General features: G+C 37.6%; 1 long non-coding RNA gene across 1 annotated transcript in view; it reads right to left on the reverse strand.

Annotated features, from left to right (window-relative positions):
- The window catches only part of LOC138989989 (uncharacterized), a 586,522-nt gene that overhangs the window by 223,064 nt on the left and 339,682 nt on the right, over window positions 1–23,776 (reverse strand). The window lies entirely within an intron of this gene.

Raw genomic sequence — 23,776 nt, forward strand, 5'->3', positions numbered from 1 at the left:
GATTTGTTGTCAAATATGCCTGCAGTCCAATCCTAAGTTACTAGCTATGTGATTTTGGATGATTTGCTTAAATTTAGTCACGCTCAATTTATTCATCTCTGTAAAAGAGATAATACAATTTTTGTAGTACATGTTTGAGCTAACGAATAATAATACTAACCACTTGCTGTCCACAAACCACGAGTCAAGCCTGTGTATCTCAGTGACATTAGTTACTGGAAGGACTACAGATGCTGTTGGAGAGGTACCTATTTATGCTATAGGAATGGAGTTTGAATGGCTATTGATCCCAGCAGTCATCCTGGAACTCACTTTTTAAAATAGCCCAAAATGCCATCTTGCCTTTTAACCATGACCTTCTGTGTCTAAGTTGGAAGGCAGAAAGAGGAGTCAAGGGAGTCTCATCAAATTTTGCCTGGGCTAGTCCTTTCAAGTCATATGAAGATACTCATTTTATCTTTTACGCTTTGCACACCTTTTAATATTCCTTAAGTCTTTTGCTTTTCACGAGAGGAAAACAGGAATCTGGAATATGTAATGGCTTATGATATAGACACAGATATGATATATTTTTATACAAATTAGCACTTGGAAATATTACTGCTTAATATAACATAGTGAATGACATCTTGCCTTGAAAAAGCATAGTAGAAAAGTGTAAAGAGTTGTTTAGCAGGCTTTGCACAAACATGCACACCAGAGATGCACTGTGCTTTCTTCTGCAGTTTCCTGCAGATAGATTCTGCTTACCCCAATAGTATAGCAAAGTTCTCATCTTTGGTATCTTCTTCCCTGCATAACTTCTGTGTTATTATGCTCATACTGCTACTGCTAAGTCACTTCAGTCGTGTCCGACTCTGTGCGACCCCATAGACGGAAGCCTACCAGGCTCCCCTGTCCCTGGGATTCTCCAGGCAAGAACACTGGAGTGGGTTGCCATTTCCTTCTCCAATGTGTGAAAGTGAAAAGTGAAAGTGAAGTTGCTCAGTCGTATCCAACTCTTAGCGACCCCATGGACTGCAGCCTACCAGGTCCCTCCGTCCATGGGATTTTCCAGGCAAGAGTACTGAAGTGGGGTGCCACTGCCTTCTCCGTATTATGCTCATGGTTGACTCATGGTTGACTTTAGTAACAACTGCTGATAGCCATTACATTTTCATGCTTTTATCCTGTTCTCCCTTCTCTTCCTCTATCCTTTCTACTATCTACCTTTATCTGCACCACATTTGTCAATTGTTTTGGGAAATGAGTGACCTTCTGTAAACACCTCTCTCCTTACATGGAGTATTTTTGGAGTCACTGTTGTTATGGTTTAGTTGCTAAGCCATGTCCAATTCTTTTGTGATCCCATGGAGCGTGGCCTGCCAGGCTCCTCTGTCCATGGGACTTCCCAGGCAAGAATACTGGAGTAGGTTGCCATTCCTTTCTCCAGGGGATCTCTGACCCAGGGCTTGAACCCGTGTCTCCTGCATTGGCAAGCAGGTTCTTTACCACCCACTGAATCACCAGGGAAGCGCTTCGAGTCACTGCTGTTCCAAAAATTATAGGGAGAGCTCGGATTTTAATTTAACAACAAATGTAATAGCTCTCACTTACTGAGCTCTTACCATGAGCTCAGCAGTATCCCAAGAGCTTTATATACGTACTAATTTGCACCATAAGACTATGAGTTAGGTGCATGGTTATCTCACTATATCAATGAAGCCACTGAAGTATGGACTAGTTAGTTTGATTAGTTAACTTTCTCTGAGTCATCCAGCTAATAAGTGGTTACATAGAGTTAAGTAAGTCTCATGTCCTTTACGATTTTTCTACTTCTGATTTGTCACCACTTATAATCACTCTCCCAGGTAAGCAATCCTCACTATTATCATCTTAACTATCACTCTTGCTAAGTTGGGTGGATTTCTAAAAGTGTACACGTCATGAGTTTAGAAAGCCACCAATGAACCTGCCCCTGACGGCAGCCAGATCTGTATTTTTAGTTACCCCCTTGAAATCCACCACCCTCTACTCCTTGAAGATTGTCTTGCATATAGTGGATGATTCCAAAAATACTGGATGGCTCTAATGCTGGTTTTGAAATAATGAAGTCTGGTACATGCAAATAATGTTTCTGAATTCATTTGACAACACACATAATGAACTGATAAAAAAAAATCATTAAATCTTTTTAAACCACACAACATGAAGGGACTCGATAGATAAATTCAGAAGTATTCAGGCAAATAATGTAGTACAACTCAGTGACAAGGTGGTTAAGAACAGTAGATCTCTTTATAAATATTTATTACTTCTCCACTGAAAATACAAGAGAAAAATGGTGATTTTAACACATTAGGAAATGAAAAGGAACAAAAAAAATAAAGATTTCCTTATATCATACATGTACTATGTTACAAGATTATGTTTGAGGATTACTGCATGTAAAGTACTTGTCACGGTAGCTAATGTATTGCATCAGTGAAGTTTCACTATTGTCAGGCTTTCATTTGTATTTCTTGACCAGTAATATTGAAACTTCTTTGTTTTAACTTTTAACTAGCCTATTTTCTATTTGCTTATTTATTTACCTATTTTGAAATACATAAATACAATTACATGATTTGCACATCAAAATTTATAAAAAATGTACCCAGTGAAGGAATTCCTTCCTATCTCTATCCAGAATTGGATGAGTTACTATATCCCCAATTAGGGTATCACCCTTCTTTATTCCGTATTTATATTGTCAGAGGACAACAGTGTGAGCATGATAAGTCATTTCAGTCGTGTCCAACTCTTTGGGACCCTATGGATTGTAGCCCGCCAGGTTCCTATGTCCATGGGATTCTCCAGGCAAGAATACTGGAGTGGGTTGCCATGTCCTCCTCCAGGGGATCTTCCCGATCCAGGGATAAAACTCGTGTCTCTTACATCGCATCTCTGGCATTAGTAGGAGGGTTCTTTACCATCTGAGCCATGTGGGAAACCTGGGGACAACAGTATGGACATGCCTGCCAAACACACACATATGTGTGTGCACATGTGTGTGTCTTTGTACATACATATACTTTTTCTTTACCTTCTGTACAAATCATATCATACTGTACACATTTTTTATGTCTGCCTAATTCCTTCTCATTGGTTTTCTTTTTCAGAAATTTCCTGGATATTCTTGTTGATTTTCATATGAATTATACAATCAACTTGTCTAGTTTGGGGGAAAAAAAGATCTGGTATTTTTATCAGGATCATGTTAAATTTATAAGTAAACTCAAGAAGGATTAGCATCTTAATGATGTTCCATTTTTCTATCCAAGAACATGCTATGCCTTTCCATTTGTTCATGCAATCTTTTGTGCCCTTCAAACTTATTTTAACATTTTCTTCATATAAGTCTTGAATTTCTTGTTAAGCTCATGCTATGAACTTTATTTTTATTATTATTGTAAAACAGAGACTTTTCCCATTGTACCTTCTAATTTCTTATTAATGTGATAACCATGGACATTAGTATATTAATTTGTATCCTGACACCTGAATGATTTTATTGTTGTAGTAATTTTGGTTGATTTTCTTGGTTTCAAAGCATTTAATTATATCATTCCCTTAATAATACTTTTACCTTCTCATTTTCAATTCTTATTCTTTTTATTTCTGTCTCATCTATTTGTATTTGCCCAGCTCATCAAGTACAATAACAAACATGGATGGTGGAGATTCCTTCCTAATTTCTAACAAAAGTAGGAATGCTTCTTATGTTCTCTGAAAACATGATGATGAGCTTTGGTTTGAGATGGACATATTTTTTAATTGAGTTTTAAAAATTTAGATATGACATTAAATTTTGTAATGTAACTTTTAATGTCTGTGAAAATGATGGTAAAATTTTTCATCTCTTAATATATTATTAGATAACCTAATATTGAATATCCTGATCATATGGTATAATTCTTTTAATGTGTCACTGTCTTCCAAATACTAATATTTATTTAGAATTTCTGTATTGATATTTTAGAGAGGCACTGATCTAGAACAGTGATTATTTAATCTGACTACATACTACAATAAATAGGGAGCTTCAAAAACATTAGCAAACCAATACTGATCCACTCCCACCACTCACCAACCAATTACATCAGACTCTATGAAGGGGCAGCCTGGGTATCCTGGGAAGATAATGTATTATAACTAAGTCTGTAAACATTGTTATATATTCCCTTTTTGTATAAATTCAAATGTTGTTATTGTTGCTATGTTAAAATCAGTATTACATTTGCTTCTTAAATTTTTTTTTTTTTAACCTATGATCTGAAAAATTTAAACAGCATTGTAACTATCTTGTGGTAATCCTCCTGTTAAAAATCATCAGACCTTGGTTGGTTGGGGTATTTTTGCAGGGGAGGTGGAGGAGGAGGGTTAGATAACTATTTCTTTATGGAAAAATATTTGTGTTATGCTTTATAATTCTTTTAGAGTCAATTTAACTAAATTATTGCACCTAAATTTATAATTTATTTGCATAATTTGAGTAGTCATTTAGTCTATTTTCTTTTCCTCAACTTTGTGATTATCTTTTTATCTGTAAATCATTTTATAGGCTTTTATCTTTAATAATCAGCTACTAGCTTACTTATTTTTTGTGTCCCTTGTCTCTCAATTTTTTAACTTAATTTCTATGGTTCCTTCTTATCTCTTACATTCATTTCATCGTCCCTTTTTACATCAGATAAATAATTTTTGTAGCTTTTATTATTTACTTATATGAACTTAAGGTTATGAATTTTCTTTGAACATTGCTTTAGTTATATCCTATCAGCGGTCATAGGTACTGTAGTGATCAGCTTGTTATGTATTCTGAAATTTGTTTTCATTTCCACATTGACACCAGAATTGAGACATTTTCCTCCAGGAGGCAGAGAATTTTATTTTCTTATTTTGTTCACAATTTTAATTTTGTTGCTTTGTTATCAGAAAATGTTTGCTTTGCTATTTATACATCTGGAGAAAACTGTGGTTTCTTTGGTTGTACAGGACATGATCAGGGTAGGGGTCCATGAATATTGGAAAAACACATTTTATATTTTTATGGAAGAGAACTTAATATACATCTACATTATTATTTCAGTCTTCTGTATACCTATTTTTTTCACTTCATCTAATCGTAGACTAGAAGAGGTGAACTATTATTGTATTTCTATTTTTCTTTGGTTGTCCTATATTTTTATATATTGATGCTATGGTGTATAGAAAATTATAACAATTATATCTTCATTGTAAATTTCATCCTTACATAGGACCTTACCTCATCCTATTCATATAATGCCTTTGGCCTGAATTTTTTCTTGTTAATTATTAATACCATGTTATCATCTAACTTTCCTGTTTATATTTGCAAGGCATGTCTTTGCCCATCCTTTCAATTTTTCTAAATCATTTGGATATATGAATCCTTTTCTTATTTCTAACAGAAGCAGGAATGCCTCTAATGTCTTCTCAGAGAGCATGACGCTGGGCTATATACAATCTGTGGTCCCCAGTCAGGGGTGATTTTGCTCCCCCACGTGGTTATTTGGCAATGTCTAGGGACATTTTTGGCTGTTATAACTGAAGGTGGGGGTGAGGTACTACAGGCATCCAACAGGCATAATCCAGCAGAGTTGCTCTACATCCTACAGCGCACAAGCCAGCCCTCCACCTACACACCCATCCAGAGAATTACCCAGCTTAAAGTGTCAACAGTTATCAGGCTGAGAAACACTGATAGGCAGAACAAATGATTTAGGTCTGTGATCCAAATGACAATAATTAGTCTTTAAATAGTTGATTTTAGATGACTTACATTATTGCTATGATAAATACATTTGGTCTTGATTCTGTCATATTACTTTATGTTTCTATGTCGTTACTGGTTTGCTTTAAATCTTTCACCATGTGGTTTATTCTCTTTTACATGTTTGTAGTTCTTTTAATATTTAAGAATATGGTTTTTAATTTTTTTAATGATTACCTTTATAGTTATATCTTTATACTCAGGAGGCTGTATCAAATACAAAGTGCTATGAGCAATGAAAAAGTATCATGTTTTCTCTTCCTCGGAATCTCATCCTTTTCTTCCCGAATTTGATTTTGGTCAATGGTATTATATTTAATTTTTACCTTTGTACTAGTAAGCGATTATTATTTCTACAAGTTGATTTATCAGTGGTAGATGATATTCACTAATTCACAGCTACTACAGATGAACAAATAATCACACATTTTATTTTCAACCTGCTTTCCCCTTCTAATTTTAGTTGCTGTATTATTTTTACTGTGACATACTTGCTACTCAAAGTATGGTCCAGGGACCAGCAGCATCGATCAGTTGAGGGGAATTAGAAAGATAAAATCTCAGCCCTTATCCAGACCTAATTTTTCAGAATTTGTATTTTAACCCTATTCCTAGGTGATATTTATGTACCTTAAAGTCTGACAATCACTAACCTAAAAAATTTACATTCTGGCTGTCACTCTACTCTCCATGCCAGTTTTAGTCTTAGTTCTATTAAATATGTGGGATATTCACTGCCATTCCTTTGGATGTGCTCTCCACATTATCTCTTGCTATCTTAAAGTTCATTTTCTAGTAATTTCCTCTAGAAGAGTTCATTGTAAGAATATACTTAGACTTCTTGAATTTTCAAGAGTTGATTTATAGTCTATATACTAGGAGGAGAATGTGACAAGCTATAAAACATCTCACCTATATTTTCTTTCTTTAAGTATCTTGTAGAATTAATTATATTATCTTAGGGGATTGATGACTGCTGCATAGAAATTTGAGGCCAGCCAGATTTTTAATCCCTTAAAAATAACAGTTTTTTTGTCTGTTTGTTTGTGTTTGCTTTGTTTGGGGTTTTTTTGCCTGGCTGCTCATTGTTTTGTGGACTGAAACGGGTCAATTTTCCTGGTCCTGGTTCAATAGGTAAAGTCATCCTTTTAGGAAAATTTTCTCAAATTGTATCTCTAAACAATTGTTACATTTCATTAGCACTCTGTTTTCTTTCATATGGAATCCAAATAAATATAGGGTAGGTGTCCTTTTCATGTCTCATATTACTACCGTCCTGCTTCTGACCATTTTTGTCTCTTTCTTTATATCCAGTTCATTTGCTTGCCTTATTTCTACCCTCTCTGTCCTATCACGGCTGCCACAGTGTCTCCTGGCTTTATGAGGCTTCCCTTCTCACCTTCTTGTCTCTATTTCATTATTTTTCTTTTACTTCTTCCTTGAGCTCTTCCAGCTCACTTTTTATTCTTCCTACCACCTCACCGTTTCTTTCCTGAATTCTTGCAGTTCTGCATTGTGATTGTTCTCTAAAGGGATGACTTTGTTTTTCTAATGAATGGCATCACATTTATTCACTATTTTCTTCTATCCCAGTAACATTGCTCTAGTGAATTTTTTTTCTGAGTTATTATTTTTTTTCTTTTTTGGTCACTAAAGGATGATGTTCTTTTCTTCCTTTTAAAATTTTACTTTTCATAGATGCTGTATCCATTTTGTGTTCTTACATTTGTATCTGTGTATTATATGAGTTACAGGCTTCCCAGGTAGCTTGGTGGTAAGGAATCTGCCTGTCAGTGCTAGAAATAAGGGTTCCCCTTGGTTTAGGAAGATCCCCTGGGGGGAAGAAACAGCAACCCACTCCAGTATTCTTGCCTGGAAAATGCCATGGACAGAAGAGCCTGGCAGGCTATAGTCCACAGGGTTGCAAAGAGTCGGACATGGCTGACATGGCAGTAGCAGCTATTGTACAAATAAGGGTTTTCTGGAAGAGCTGTTGGTAAAAAGTTGTTGCACATGTGAAGAAATCAGGTATACCTCAGGCTTGCTAGTTTTCACAGAATCTCCTTTTGGATAAAGCCGGGCAAATTGCTGCCAATGTAGCTTTTGGGTATAACTCATGGAGCCCCTGCATCCTCAGGCATCTTTAGCTTTGGGGGAGGAAGACTGTCCCCTCCCCATTCAATCCCACCAATACCATCTTCGAACCATCTTTGTAGACAGGATTCTAGCCACGGTCCCTCAGGGTGTGTCCATGAATACAGGATGTATATTTGTATTGGAGAATTATGGTGCCTGGTACTGTTGGTTCTCTCTCCTCCATTTCTCCTGACAGTTCCTTGCAAACACATTTCCTATCAGCCAGCCTTGCACACATTCTAGAGCTTGTATTCCAGTTCATCTGAAAATACCAGCTATTTTTTTGCTTTCCTTTCTCCATGTTACTTTTTTTGCAAGGTTTCTAAGAAGACAAAGGAAGAAAGTTGAGTTCACAGGCATATTTCTAGCAAAATTTTTCTCTTACTGATTTTTAAGAACTCTTTTTCATGTAAGAGTACTGATGTCTTTTATAAACTCTCCAAATTTTACCGATTTTTCAGTCTTTCCAGTTTTTTGCATAAATAAAATTTTAATTTTCACATCATTGCTAAGTCGCTTCAGTCGTGTCCGACTCTGTGCAACCCCATAGACGGCAGCCCACCAGGCACCCCCGTCCCTGGGATTCTCCAGGCAAGAACACTGGAGTGGGTTGCCGTTTCCTTCTCCAATGCATGAAAGTGAAAAGTGAAAGTGAAGTCGCTCAGTCGTGTACGACTCTTAGTGACCCCATGGACTGTAGCCTACAGGCTCCTCCATCCATAGGATTTTCCAAGCAAGAGTACTGGAGTGGGGTGCCATTGCCTTCTCCGTTTCATGTCATTAGACCTATTTAATCATCATCTATATCTCTTTCCTTTGTTTTCATGCTAAAATGACTTTCTCTACATTGAGACTATAAACTGGTAACATACATTGCAGCTAGATGTTTCTCCTGGATTTATTTTTTACATTCAACTTTTTAATTGATCCTAGATGTATGTTCATATATTGTGTGAAGTAGAGTTCTAAATTATTTTTTCATTTAATTATTGCAGTTTTATAATGTGTTCAGTGCAACTTCTCTATACCACTTTTTCAAAATTAACTTTTTATGTTTAAGTTTTTTTGTCTGAAAAATAATTTCTAGTTTTGAGATATTTATCCTCTATATTATAGCTATAGATATAAACACAGGCAATATTTTTTAATTAATTCATCATGTAACAAATAATAATTACTTCCAAGAAAATACAGGTAAGATGAAAAAATGAGGTTCCATTAAAAACCCACACACAGTTATGTTTAATGATTCATGTGTATGGAAATTAAAAATACAATCAAGGTGGTGAATGGTTTAGAACTACTTCTCCCTCTACTTTCCTTTCTCCATTGACCTTCAGTCAAATCCCATAACTTTACTCCTCTTTCTATTAATAATCATGACTTGTGGGAAAAAATAATGCTTTCTTAATTCTAAGCAAGTACAATTTTAAATCTCAGCATACTCACCTAAACTAATTAAGTTTTTTTTTTTTTAATAAATCCCTCTTATATTTTAAATCCCTGAAAAAAACATAGGAGAAAAAATAACTTATAGGAGAACTAAGGGACTTCCCTGGTGGTTCAGTGGTTATGACTCTGTGTTTCCACTGCAGAGGGTACAGGTTGGTTCCTTGGTGGGGGAACTAAGATCCCATATGCTGAGTGGTTTGTTTCCCCCAAAAAAAAATATATATATATTTTTTTTTTTTTTTTTTTTAAAAAAGGAGAATTGAGTAGAAAAAAAGCAAGAGAATTGTGTGAAATGCAGATGCAATATATTAGATACACTTTAATGCAACATAATGGATTAGTGTCCAAATAAACAACAACAGCAATAATCCTAAAGCAATAATAATTAGTCATGACAGGATTTCATTGGCTACCATTTATTGAGCTCTGGCTTGTCCAGCCTTGTGCAAAGCTCACATAGCATGTTATTTAATTCCTCATAAATACCTAGGAGGCAGGCAGCTCAGTTCCATAAAAAGAGAAAGTGGCGCTTAGGGAGGCTAAGAATGAGCCTGGGGTTAGGAGGTGGAGAGAAAGGATCAACCCAGGTCTGCCTGACTCCACAGCCTCCTAACCACTGTGTTTGCTTGAGAGAATCGTTCAGGGCAGTATCTCAGGGAAAAGTCTGTCTGGAGAAGCTGCTTTCGAGGGCAAACAGACCAGTAGGCCATAACTGTATTTTCCAGACATTCCCAGAAGCTCACTGGGGGCATACAGTTGTCATGAGTCACAGAGCCAGCACTGGAATCCTCCACCTCTCTTCTTCCCCACCAAGGTCTCACTACCAAAAGCCACCACAATGGCCCCTAAGAGCGCTATTCTAGGATAGACAAGATGGGTTAACTCAAGAGATCAGGAAACAGCAGAAGCAGCCTAGTTAGAGTGCCACCAGTCATGAATCAGACATTCAGGAAATATTTATTAGGAGCCTATCCTGTGCCAAACACACTTACAGAGCTTGGGACCCAGCAACAAAGACAACGGACAAAGATCCCTGTCCTCCTGGAGCCTGCGTTCAAGTGTGGGGAGACAGACAAAAAAACAGTAAGCAGCCAGTTAGGTACTAGATCAGACCATAGTAATTGCTACAAAGAGAGAAAAATGACTAGGGGAGATGGGGGGCTGAGAGGCAGGAAGCACGCGTTAGAGTAGGGACGGTCACATCAAAGCAGCGTAGACTAGCTCATTCAAATGCTGAGGGTTTTGAAAGTGGTGGAAACACTTGCTCTAATCTCTTTCCCTGTGACAATTCCTAAAGTCCTTATTGGCACCAGTGTTATCATAAAAATCGTCACTGAGATATTAGTATTATTACTGGCTATCATTTATGAAGCAATTATAATGTGTCAGACTCTATGATGGAAAACATTTGACAAATACGATTTCATTCACTTAGCATTCATTTCATGTTCTCTTTTATTTCTCTTCATTTGGCACTTTGGACCAATCCTGTTTGACCTATGAGAGTGGTCCACAGAAGGTCCCATCATCACATCCTTCTTATTCCTCATGGGGTTTTGCACACCCCAGGCCCTCAAGCACAGCACACACAGACACTCAGAACAATTTTGCTGACGACTGTGAATAGACAAACAGTGTAAGGACCAAAACTAAGGATGGAGAAATCAAAGGGCAGGGGCCTGTGTGCATAAAGCCAGAAAGTTGTGGGAAGGAGGGCAACGGCCCTCAGCAGGGAAACAAAAGCAGAAGCACAGCTGACCACCCGTTCTCTGCACTCCCCCTTTCTGCCTGTTGCCAATTTCTTTTCTTTTCCTTCTTCTTCCCCTCCCACTCCTTTCAACGTTTCACTTTCCAGGGATGCTGCTTCAACTGCTCCTGAGCAGTCTGCACTCTCTCATAATTGATAAATGGAGGTGTTTTCCAATAACCTTATAAATCACAGCATGCAAATGGTTACAGTAGGGATAGGGAAGAGGGACTCTGCTGGGTTACAGAAGCCATAAGTACCTTGAAAATAAAGAATAACCCTTGCAAAATGACAAACATAATTTCTTTTAGCATAATTGCCTGGCTAGGTATTAGCCATGAAATTACAGAAGAAGAAAAAAAAAAAAAAAAAAAAAAAAAACCAAACACCAACAACAGATATTCCTATTTTAAGAGAACAAAAAGGCATGATGTCTTCCAAAACAGTTTGTGATCATCAAATTACATAACCTGTTATGTTTTATCCCTAAATGGCTTATTTTTCATTGTTTTTTTATCCTGTTTGCTGCCTTGAGTTCTCCCAGAAGTAGGTGGAATATGAATCTTTCATTAAATTTTTTATCACATGAGAAAAGAAATCACAAGCCAAAGTCAAAGAAATCAAAATATAAAATTGCCTGGGTATTTATCACTCTGAGAGATAAAGAGTTAACTTTTAAAAATATATGACTTCTTTAATTGTGAAATCATTATTTTTGATTCGGTACTTTAAACATTCATAAAAGGGGCTTCTCTAATTCTGTGGGAAGCTTTGCTAAGTGTAAAATCTTTCCAAGATTGTTTACAGCCAGGAATTGTGGGTTTTTGTATACAGGACGCTATTGTTATGATTTAACCTAAAGAAAGCCAAATTAAAACTGATTTACTAAATAGGTTAAGGATAGCATACTTATTCACGATTTCAACCCTATTTCATGCTTAGACAGGCAGATCTTAATTATACACAAAAGAATACAAATGTTATTAGCATGATAATTATTTAGAAGGTGTCCTCTTTTTAAAAAAAAAATTAAAGCAGTATTGTCATTCGTGCAGCTACATTTTTCAACAGAATGACAGCTTTGCTAGTCACAGATATGTTCAAAGTACATATACAATATTCAAAGCTGTACAGCAGACATGTTATCTGCAGGAGCTGGGATACGCAGTGCCAGCCACGCACTGCACACTAATCATTATGTCCTACCCACGGTACTACATGCAAATACAATCCTTTGTGACATTTTGTCAAATATTTTGAGGATTCTATACTCCTTATCACACCTCCATCCCCATGTCCTCATCAACAATCAGGCACCCAGGAATCAGTTCCATGGATGGCACGGACTTGAGCTAGTCACACACACAGCATCGTGCCAAATTAATGAAAAGAAAATTAAAGATTTACACAGAAGTGGCTAACAGGCAGGGCACGGGCGAGGCAAATTCAAGTTCACATTTACCGCCTTGATGAGCTGTGCATGGCAGAAGCCTTGGGAAAAGCAACTTTACCCTGGATTTGTGTAGTAAGAGATGTAAACATTACATATAGTATTCAGCATATGACATGATGGATAAATCAATTTAAAGGTCCTGCATTTGGAAAACCTACGGCAAGGGTCAATACCTATAGTCAATGAGTCCATATACGATCTGATTGAGAAAATGTAAAAACATTTCAGGACTCAGGAGTTGGCTACAGTACAAGCCATGCATTTTTGAACATTGATTTGCCAGAAGTGTATCTGTTGTCTGTTGCTCCAGGCTGGCATTTTTAATTATTTCTGGGACAAATGGATCTGTGATACACAGAAAATCTGTAGGGCTTCTTGTCAAATTAATAAAATAATAATGAAAGTGGTCATCTCAGACTGCAAACTGTCAGAAATCCTTGAGAGATCTATAGCCATCTTCGTGGCTAAGCAAACTTACACGCCCCTTCATGCCATTTTAAATCCTAAGTGGGGTGACATAAACTAGATTGCGTTATGTCCATTGTATACAATGACACCTACTGTGACAAAACCCGACTGTGTTTAATGACCTTTTTAAATCTTATACCTAGAGTCCATAAAAGCATTGTAATTCAGTTGTAAAACACACTTTAATAATCAAAATGCAGCTGTTAAAATAGCATTGCTCATAATTCTAACTTGAGGCAAATTTTTTTTTTGTTGTTTTTAATGCAGAAGAGCAGACCACAGTTTAAAATTCCTATGAGGTCACTATTGGCCATTACAGTGTTTTTTTGCAACTTAATAATAGATGTTTTAAAGTTTAAGTGCAGCCTCAGGCACTCATAAGCATTTATTACAAATCGCTGGTTGCCTCCCTTATGCAGAGAGGAATAACATTTACATACAGTAGCACGGATTAATAAGATAAAAAATTTGAGAAAGCCGTCAGTCAGGGAGCGAAACTGGTGCTAATAAAGCCCACTATATTCTTCGGAAATATCAAGCCGTCTGTTCCAATATTTTGCCATTCCCCATGAGGTATACAAATCCAAATCAGATAAGTCTCAAGCAATGCCAAAGACATGCTGCTCTGCTCTCCAGCGGCACCCGGCTGAATCTTTTATTTATCTTCAGAGCAATTGTACATTCTGGTAGACTAAAGACTGAAATAAACTGAACATCACTCATCAGAAAGTTTCATAAAACGGGCCCTCTCCTTCCTTGTTTGCTAAACCATGATTAGTGAGAAAAATGCACTGCAAAGTATGTATCATGGTAAGGAAATATAATAGTAGGCATGGGACCTCTGTAAGCAAAGGCTAGTTAAATAGAACCACATCTTGCCGGAGTTTAAAATGATGCTTATGTGAAATCAGACCTCGAGGAGACAAAATTGCTTTCGGAAAGGAGACCACCACGAACCTGGCTGCTTCTCCCCTTTTGGAGTGGCTCAAACCCAAAGGTGCAGGGGAAAGAGAAGACAAAACAGCACACATAATTTCACACGATGATTAAACAGCAAAGATCCTTGTTACAGCAAATCACTGTGTCACTCTGTCTCAAACTGCAGCATAACGAAACTGCACGTAAAATCATTTCTGCCCCTCGGAACAGTGCTAATTAAAAAGTACAACCGTTAGTGTTCTGATTGGGGATGAGGCTGCCCGTTCTTTCCAGCCCAAGTGAACATTGATAAAGGAAATTTATTTATTTATACATAATTATTATTGTTACCCTACTGAACAGTGCTGGGGATTTAGAGAAATGAGACGCCACGGTTCTAATTTTTCTTCAAGAAGTCTGCCATATTAACTCCATTGAATAATTACTGAAAAGTAATACACTCGTGTAATATTACCTTATGCAAAATTGCATTAATCAAAAAGTGAGCCTGCTGCAATCAAGCAATTTGGGGGTGGGGAAGGCATGCATGCATGGCATATTTTCCTCAGGACTTCTTTTCCTTACAGCAGGGTATTAACTAATAGTTTTGTAGCAATGATCTCATGAAAAAAAGGAAGTAAATCAGAGAGGGAAAAAAATACAGCCCTGGTTTTCACACAGAAAGGGCCACACAACTGGCATGACCAGTTACTATCTTGACAGCTTCCTCCATGGCTCAGATTCTGTACACAATAAAATAAATCCTGCCTGACCTCTCCAAGGAGCCAGACCATTGTTCTCCACATGAAGAAGTAAACGTAGATGCTTAATTACACCCAGGCAGCTTTACAGAACATGGGGCTTAGGATACAAAATGAACAGTTTCCTGTTGCAGTAGGCTTTCTTCGGAAATCAAGGGGAAAAAAATGTATACATGGGGTAGATCATTCCAGGTGCACGTGAAACGTGGCAAATTAGTAAGGCTTCTTGTGCATACATAATGTCTCATAAACACTGGAGTCCTAACGGCACTAATGCAAGTGCAATCATTTTTATAGCCTTTTGTTTCGTAAGTTTTGCTGAGAAGAGTGGAAGGTACCTCTCGGATTAGAATGAAGCCTGTGCCATCACTGGGGATGAAACAGCATTTGTTAGAAATGTGTATTTCATGTATTTATTTTGAAAAGGCCCGACGGCAGAGTGGCCGGCTGGGCTGCTGGTTATTTTGTTGTTGTTTGGGTTGTTGTATTTTTTTTTTTAATATTCTTCTTAGTGTCCATGGCTGTGGAGTGTGTTTCTTCCACCAGCCTCTCCCAGGCTAGCTGTGAATAGTGCCCATTTTGAGATTAGGAGATTAGGTTATTCATCACTTGAGATGCTCCCCGCTGTGCTGCCACTATCAGAGCGCAGCCAAATCAAAACATCTCTGGAAGGCATTTCAGAATAATTGAATGCATCATAATTTCCCTATTAATACATATCTCATATTACAGATTATGCATGAAATGTTCACATTATCTGTTACTTTTTGTTAACGTCGTGCTCCTTGCCAGTAAATTTAATACACAGAGTGAATCAGCATGCTATGATGAAGGGATAGGTTACTGATAGCCATTTTTTTTCAGGATTCAGTAGAAAATTAAAGTAAATCGATCATTTTATAGCCCCACTGGAATGGCTACAAGGGCATGTTGCTAAGCAAATGGTAATTTAAATGTACTGTGTAATTTTTCTACACAATTTACTGAAGGCAGATTTTATTTCTCAGTTAATATCAGATGCTCTTTATCTGTTAGTGCATGATAGACAAATTATTAATCTATGTTTTAATCAAACGCTGCAGCTTCACAACTGGTCGTGTAGGCAGTATAGGAGTTAAATCCTGTATCCTGGAAGAATATGACTCATATTAATACCTGGAAAAAGACAGATGATTAATTCAATATTCACTTGTATAAAAAGCGTGCACTAAATTCTAACAAAAAGTAATCAGAGTAATCCTAATGAAATTTAACAAAAATGTCCACATCTCATAACAAAAAGTTCTATACAGTATTTTCAAATTGATTGTACATCTGCATTCCATGAAAGTTCTGGCCAGAGCGGGGGAAAAGATGCCCTTTTTGAAAAACTTTACTTTAACATTTTGGCAATATTTTAGATGTAATATAGAAGCATATATAAGCACTGAAATATAATAACCACTTAGGACATTTTAGCCCATGGTGAAAACTTGTCTTCTTGGGCACATGCAAATAGCAAAGAATTCTTTTATTTTTTCTTAAAAAAAAAAAGGCCCTTACCCTGGATATTAGGATAGTTTCAATTTTATAATACATCAAAAGCTCCATATTTTAAGACAAATAAAAATACATAAGAGAATTTGTGTTGATGACACCCATCATTTTTCTGAAATTAAAAAAGCAAGAGAAGGAGGGCTCCATTTACCCTTCAGGTTGCTCAAGTAAATGTAAGATCTTCCTGCTGCTGGTGTACAAAATGTATTATTGTCATTAATGAAAAAGTTAATGGGCCATTTTCTTATATATCAATTTACATTTTACAATTTGAGTATACAAATGATATGTACAGCAGAGAGCTGATTATTTTTGCTCAAGGAAATAGTTTTAATGTGTTTTTATGGACATCAAATGTTGTGAATAATGATGCATCCACAGAATGCAAATAGGATGACAGTTCTTGGGCTGTGATCAACAGTCCTTGGATAAAAGGTCTGCTGGGACAATGATGTTCTGTGGAGGGCCTGAACAGTAAAAAATGGCAAAGGAGGAGGACACCGGAACACTCACAAGGTAGATTAGCAGATGGGGTTTGGAGTATGTCACTCACATCGAGATAGCAGATAATACTCCCAGTATTAAGAGAAACATGTATTTTAAAGAGAATGTGTCTCTGAAGCAGTGGACTGCAGAATGCAAAGATACTGGTGATAAAATCAATTTCTGAAATTAGACATGGATCACCATATAAGAAATGGATTTTAATAACATATTGATACTGCAGTCTCAAATATCTTTGGTTTACTAACTTACATGTGTGGCGATCACTTCTCCTACCCGCTTCAACAGCAGTCACTGCTGTAAACAAATAGAAATATCTCCAGGAATACTACACAACAGAGTCTTTTCAACGGGATGTGAAGAAAAATCTGACACAAAATGAGTGCCTGTTCCAAAGGCATGGAACAATGTCAGATCTGCTGCGAGACCACAGTAAGTACCACAGAAGAACAGCTATTCCCTTTACCAGTCATTGAAATTTGTGGCCCTCAGCACATTATATGCTCTTTCCCAGCATACCTGAACCTGTAAGGGATAACTGAGCATCGTGGAAGCCAGCCAAAAGCACAAATGCCCATCCACCCACCATTCCAGAACTGACGTCACCAATTTATACCTGGGATTGGAGGGTTATAACATCGACCTGTACATGCACACACACACACACTCAGGCTATGTTAGCAGAATGCCAAAACATCTGTAGAGAAGGGAAAACCTTAGTCAGTTGTTCATTTCTCCCTTTTCATCTGCATGTTTGATAAAGGGGACTCAGTAATCTCCCAACAGTGAGAATTCTCCTTGAAAAAAAAAATTTTTGACAAGAAAAAAATAAAAGTAAGGCTGAACTACCTACTTACAAAAAACAAACAAACAACAACAAAAAAAAACCCTAGGTAAATAATTTCTAAGGAGCTAAGTATGAGTAAATTTGAAGGAAATGCTCTTAAGACCACTCAAAACAAAAAGCTTTGCAAACAATTTTGTACCTATTTCTTTAAGAATTTAAAAGAGAAAGGGGCCGCAGACAGAAGCCAGCATCCATGATAAGCTGCATCAAGAAAAATTAAATTAAATGGGAAATAAACCCTATGCCATTTACATTTTCTATAAAACATTGGGATTTCCCAAACCAACAACAATGAAGCAACACTGGAAAAGCATATTATTATATGCCCTCAGTATACACTAAGAGAAGCTGAATGGAAAGAGATAGCTACCCATAAGTGCATATAAATAAGAAACATCATGGAGATGGAAAAATTGATCTCCAGGATGAAATGCAGGAATGGAAGTGGAAATACATTGCTCTGGGAATCCAGCATTATCAAATCTTTATTTTTCAGTTTTTTTCAATAATGCAAGAATTGACAAATGGTCAAGGTTTTTGTTTCAGGATTACTTTCTTATATATTTATTTTACCACTTCCTGCTCTGCCCTCCAAGAGCTCACCTTTGAGTGTTTTAGCCAACGATTACCAAAGTTTCCTGAACTGCCTTCATAAACCCTGCCTAGACAAGTGCGCGATGAAAGCAACCACTGCACAAGTGAAAAATCCCACCTTGGAGACTTCCTTCCCCCAAAGAAGCACAGTTATGAGTTGCGGGAAATGGGGGACCCATACGCCCGTATTGAAACCAAGATAACTGGAATTATTTGATATGTGAAACACTGAGTACAAAAATAATTAAATTTGGAAAGGCTCCTAGAAAATTATTTAAGCTCCCAGCATTCCTTCAAAGAGAATGTCCTTCCCACCCACCTCTATCCAAAACAAAGTTATTTCTTTAACTTCTTCCTCTGGTCTGGAAATCAACGTGCCTACATCCTCTTATATTTGAATTTATTTTCTTTGCCAAGATCCAGCAGCAGTGCCTTTAGGCACACATAGGAAATGAAGTAGGTTGGATCTGCTATCTTTAGCTATCCTTCTATGCATGACTAAAAGCTGAAGAGAGTTAAATGACCTCATATATATATGAACTATTGTACAATAAAACTGTCTTCACCAAAAAAAAAAGAAACTATGAACATGGTAATGCATATGTCTGCCTGCAATGTGGGTTACCTGGTTTGATCCCTGGGTTGGGAAGATCCCCTGGAGAAGGGACTGGCTACCCGCTCCAGTATTCTTGCCTGGAGAATTCCAGGGACAGAGGAGCCTGGCCAGCTGCAGTCTATGGGGTCACAAAGAGTAGGACACGACTGAGCAACTAACACACACACACATAAAAGCATTCAATTCAGTTCAGTTCAGTCGCTCAGTCACGTCCAGCTCTTTGTGACCCCATGGAAGGCAGCATGCCAGGATTCCCTGCCTATCACCAACTCCCGGAGTTTGCTCAAACTCATGTCCATCAGGTCGGTGATGCCATCCAACCATCTCACCCTCTGTTGTCCCTTTCTCCTCCCGCCTTTGATCTTTCCCAGTATCGGGGTCTTTTCCAATGAATCAGTTCTTCTCATCAGGTGGCCAAAGTGTTGGAGTTTCAGCTTCAGCATCAGTCCTTCCAATGAAGGACTGATAAATGCATACAGACACATAAATGCATACAGACACATATATGTGTTTTTCAATCTTGACATGAAAGCATAAGTTTAAACATATATATACATCACCACGTAGGTTATTCAGTTAATGAAGTTTTATTGTATAACTTAAATATACTATTTTTAGTAATAGTTGAGTATACTATCTTCAGTATAATTTGGAATTTATTTAGTGCATTTCCTCCACCTGATTAGCCAAGAAATCAAAAGTGCCAATGGACCCTCAGTATTTCATCAAATTAGAAGGCTGGTATTCATAATTTGAATGTCAGCAAAACCTATGTTTCACTTTTCTAATCTGGATCTAAAAATCTCACTCCAACTTTACAAAGAAAGTGAAAGTGATCATCTCTCACAGAATAGGGTATCACTTGAAAAATATCCAACAGTCAAAAGATTTTAACTCAGAAAGCCAGAAAATGATGAAATAGCTTGTTCCAATCATCCAGCGGAGTCACCATTTTAGAAACATATCAAATGCCCCCTTTTTCTCATGAATAATGTTATAAAATTAATAGGATCAAAACAGTGAAAAAGTCACCTATTATCCCAACCCTACAAAATAACCTATTCTTTTTTTCTACATCTTCCAAATTTGAAATATGCATACATTTACGTATAGTAGACAGCATATGCATCAAACTTTTCACTTAAAGCTATGGAATACGCATTCTTCTTGCTTACCATAACTGGTCTTCAAAGAGACTATCTTTTTAATACATAAATATTTTTTCAGTCGGAAGCAGTATAGTCATTTTGTTTTTAAAGAGGAAGCTGTTGCCTTCTGACAGAAAATAAAGAAGTCAAGGTCAGCAGGATCATATCTGAAAGCCTAATCTCTCTTGAATTGGTGTCAGTACCTGTGATCGACCAGGCTTCTTACTAAACAATGAACTGCGGGTCCTAGCTTGGAAGGCAAAACTTTTATTTTGTTCATACTCTCAAATGGTAACAGAACCAAACCAACCAAGATCTCCGAAAAATGTACAGAGGTCGCACTTACCCCTGCCCATATCTAAGGGACAGTGCTTCTCCCAACAAAAGGCTTTTCCAAAGCAAAAAAAAAAAAAAAACATTTGCAAATTCCAAACTCTCTTTTTGGAGCTGTTCTCCAGGATAATGAAGCTTTATAGCAGCCACGATCATTTGTGGATGCATTTTGTAGCCAAATGAAAAATACATGGGAAACATCTCACAAAAATGGACCAAATCAATAAAGCAAATGAATGCTTCTCCTCAGCACTCAGCAGGCACAGCCTTATTTTCCCACCATTCTACAGTAAATCAGCAATCTAACTTGAAAAATAAAAAGAATATTTCACCACAAATTGACTGCATTTAATAAAATGCAAGCTCTCCTGCCCAGACAGAGAAAATTTGAAATCAATAGTCAAATTCCCCATCTTCTTTTAAGTGAGAGAAACTAAGATATAACTTTATTGTTGCCTCATGAATTATCCCATGGTTCTTCACATTGTGGCAAGAACCCTGCCAATTGTTCACTTCTCAGGTAAAGAAGAAAGACAAAGCACAGGAAATAAATCAACAAATGACTGTCTCCTTTGGCAAACAGATGAATTAAAAGGGAAAGTAATGTCCTTCTTAAGAATATCAGGACACCAAGAGTTGAAATGTATTGTTAGAAAGTATACTACCATTTTTTAAATTGAGAGCTTCCTCTCAAATGGATTTTTGTAGCACTTTCTGTAAAAAACAAACAAACAAAAAAACCACGTAGTATTGAATTTGTTAAAGGAAAAAAAAAAAAAGAAGATGTTTACTATGGCGCTTCAACCGCCATAGGGGTGGGGGAGTACTTTCAAACTAGCACCAAGAAGGACACTTGGGCAAACAGAAACTGTGGGCAATGTTTTAAGACTCCAACCACCCTGGTAATGCCTCTGCCAAGTAAGCTTGGGAGGAAGAATGCTCCTGAAGGGCCAGAGTTGCCTGGCCTTCTCTGTTGATTGGAATTTGCACATGTAGAAAGGTCCCAGGGCAAAATTTGTGGCACTCCGGTGCCCCCTTGTGTCCAATTTGGCACCAGCATGAACTACACCAGACCTGTTAAGAAAGCAGAGCTGGAATTTCTTAAATCCCACAAGGTAGGGAGGGTAAGAACTGAAATGTTCTATCTCTGCATCTGTGAAAAAGTCAGTTGCTGGTGCAATGAGAGATTTCCACACTGCTGCTTCCTCACAACATTTCCGATGTCCTTCACCTTAACCCCTTGGCTGAATTTCATCTGGTGATAAACCAGAAAGAACAGTCTTGCATCCCTGGCTCCTGGACCCCCAAAACAAGGAAAACCATTTTAGTTCGAAAAATGTTATGTGCTTATTACCAAGATACAGAAAAAACTGAAGATAGGATTTAGAGTTATTTTGATAGAGTCTTGCTTGGCCTCGGATCTCTACCAAATTTTGAGTCTTGCCAGATAATTTTTATACATTTTATACATATATAATGACAGTCAGTATTTCACTCCCTCATCACTATTATTTTTTCTACATGCAAAATGACTAGAAAATTGGGTCACCAATGGATCCAAGAACGTAACTACATTTATCAGCTCCATTCTCACTCACCTACACACACCTCAAAGCATTACAAACCAATTCCACATGTAATAAAGCTTGGAAATTTTTCAAATTCAATGTTGGGTTGAGGGTGAAGGACAATGAATGTTCCCCATAAATATAAATTCGCTTCTGATGTTTATCTCTGTAGATGGTTTGACTGCAGAACCAGAATTGGATTGCATTCTGTCTGCTAGAATTACCGGGGACCCATCTATGCCTTCTCAACACATTTATTCACACCGCTCCAAAGACATTCCAAAGTGGAGGTTGCATGCTTCCTTGGATGGAAATGACTGTTGAACGTTTCAAACTTCATATTGTACCAAAGAATGGGAGGAGAAGGGAGCCAGTGATAAATCAGAGAAACAATAGGCAGGGAAAGAGAAGCATTCAGAAGGGAAGTGCACAAATGGAAAGGGGAGAGAATACCGTGAATCAGGCTACAGATTTCAGTGATAAGGCCTTTTCTGTCTGTCTCCAGTGGAAAGAGAGTGCAACTGTTGACTCTCTTTTGCTCTTTTTCTGGAAATCATTAGAAATACATGTGGGAATTACAGGGCTGCATGGATGGCTGTCTTTATGCTGTTGGTAACACAGTGGTCCTCGTGGACAATGGATGTTTGCTCTGTTCACCTTCAAAGGAAGGAAAACGCTGGGCCACCAACCACCACTGCCGCTCCGTGAACCCCTCGTGTGAATTACCCGGTTCGCTTCCAACAAGATGAAGAGGGAAATCCTTTGGTGATTGTTCAGGATAGTAAACCACTGTTGAATAACACTTACATTGGACATTTCCATCCAAAAAAGAAAAAAAACACCAAACAGGCTAGGAATTGAGGAAAGAAAAGTGATTTTTTTCCTCCAGTCTTAAATCACAGCCTCCTTCACATCTTGCAATAAGCGTGCTGATTTCCATCTTCATCTGCTGTCGATACTGCATTTACTTGAGATGACTTTCTTTTGATCAGAATGGTTTGTACTTCTGTGCCCCATGCCCCCTGCAACTAGTGACATTTATTTAAAAAGGAAACTCATTCTAAGGAGGGTCGAAAGTCCCCAGGGGAATAGTAACTGCCACAAACAGGGATTGACTCTATCACCTTGACCTTTATCCCAGTACTATTCAATCCAGGATTTGTCTTGACACAGTGCCTTACCTAGAGTACTCACAAGGTAAGGTCAAAAGTAATGTGTTCTACTAGTAGCAAAGTGTAAAAGTGTGTCAGTGATTTTCTTTGCTACAGACATAAACAAGTGTAGCTTCAAAGTTATCCACGAAGTAGAGATACTGTAAATTGCATTTCAAGTTTTTACCTTGAGAGATGAGAGAGGAGGTATGGGATTACAGTTGATGTCCCCTCTCACATAGAGCCAAGGGACTCAATGGCTGACCCTTTGACCAGGAATAACTACCAGGAAGAATATTTCCTAGAAGAGTTAAATCATCGTTTCCTATAAAAGGGACCTTCAGTATGGAGTTGGACTGGAAGGATGACAGAAAGAATGATCCCCAATGACTGACTGCCTGGATGGAGAAGCCGAGAACTAACTCCAAGAGTCTAGGTTCACATATTCAAAGTTAGAGAATCTATCAATTGTATCACCCACATTCTGCCTGAAAACATCTTCTTCCTGGATCATCTCATAACTCATTCCCTTACTTCATGCAGGTCTCTGCTCAAAAGTCACCTTTTTGAAGAGGTCGTTCCTGATCGCCCTAGCTAAAAAGATAACCCCACCTCAGAGACTCTCTATTCCCTACACTCTGCTTTACTTTCCTCTGCAGTACCTATTACCACTTGACATTATAGTGTCCAGGCTTATTGGCTATCTCCCCCCATGGAATGTAAACTCCA

Source organism: Bos mutus, chromosome 11 (assembly GCF_027580195.1).
Source record: "Bos mutus isolate GX-2022 chromosome 11, NWIPB_WYAK_1.1, whole genome shotgun sequence".
NCBI classification, from domain to species: domain Eukaryota; kingdom Metazoa; phylum Chordata; class Mammalia; order Artiodactyla; family Bovidae; genus Bos; species Bos mutus.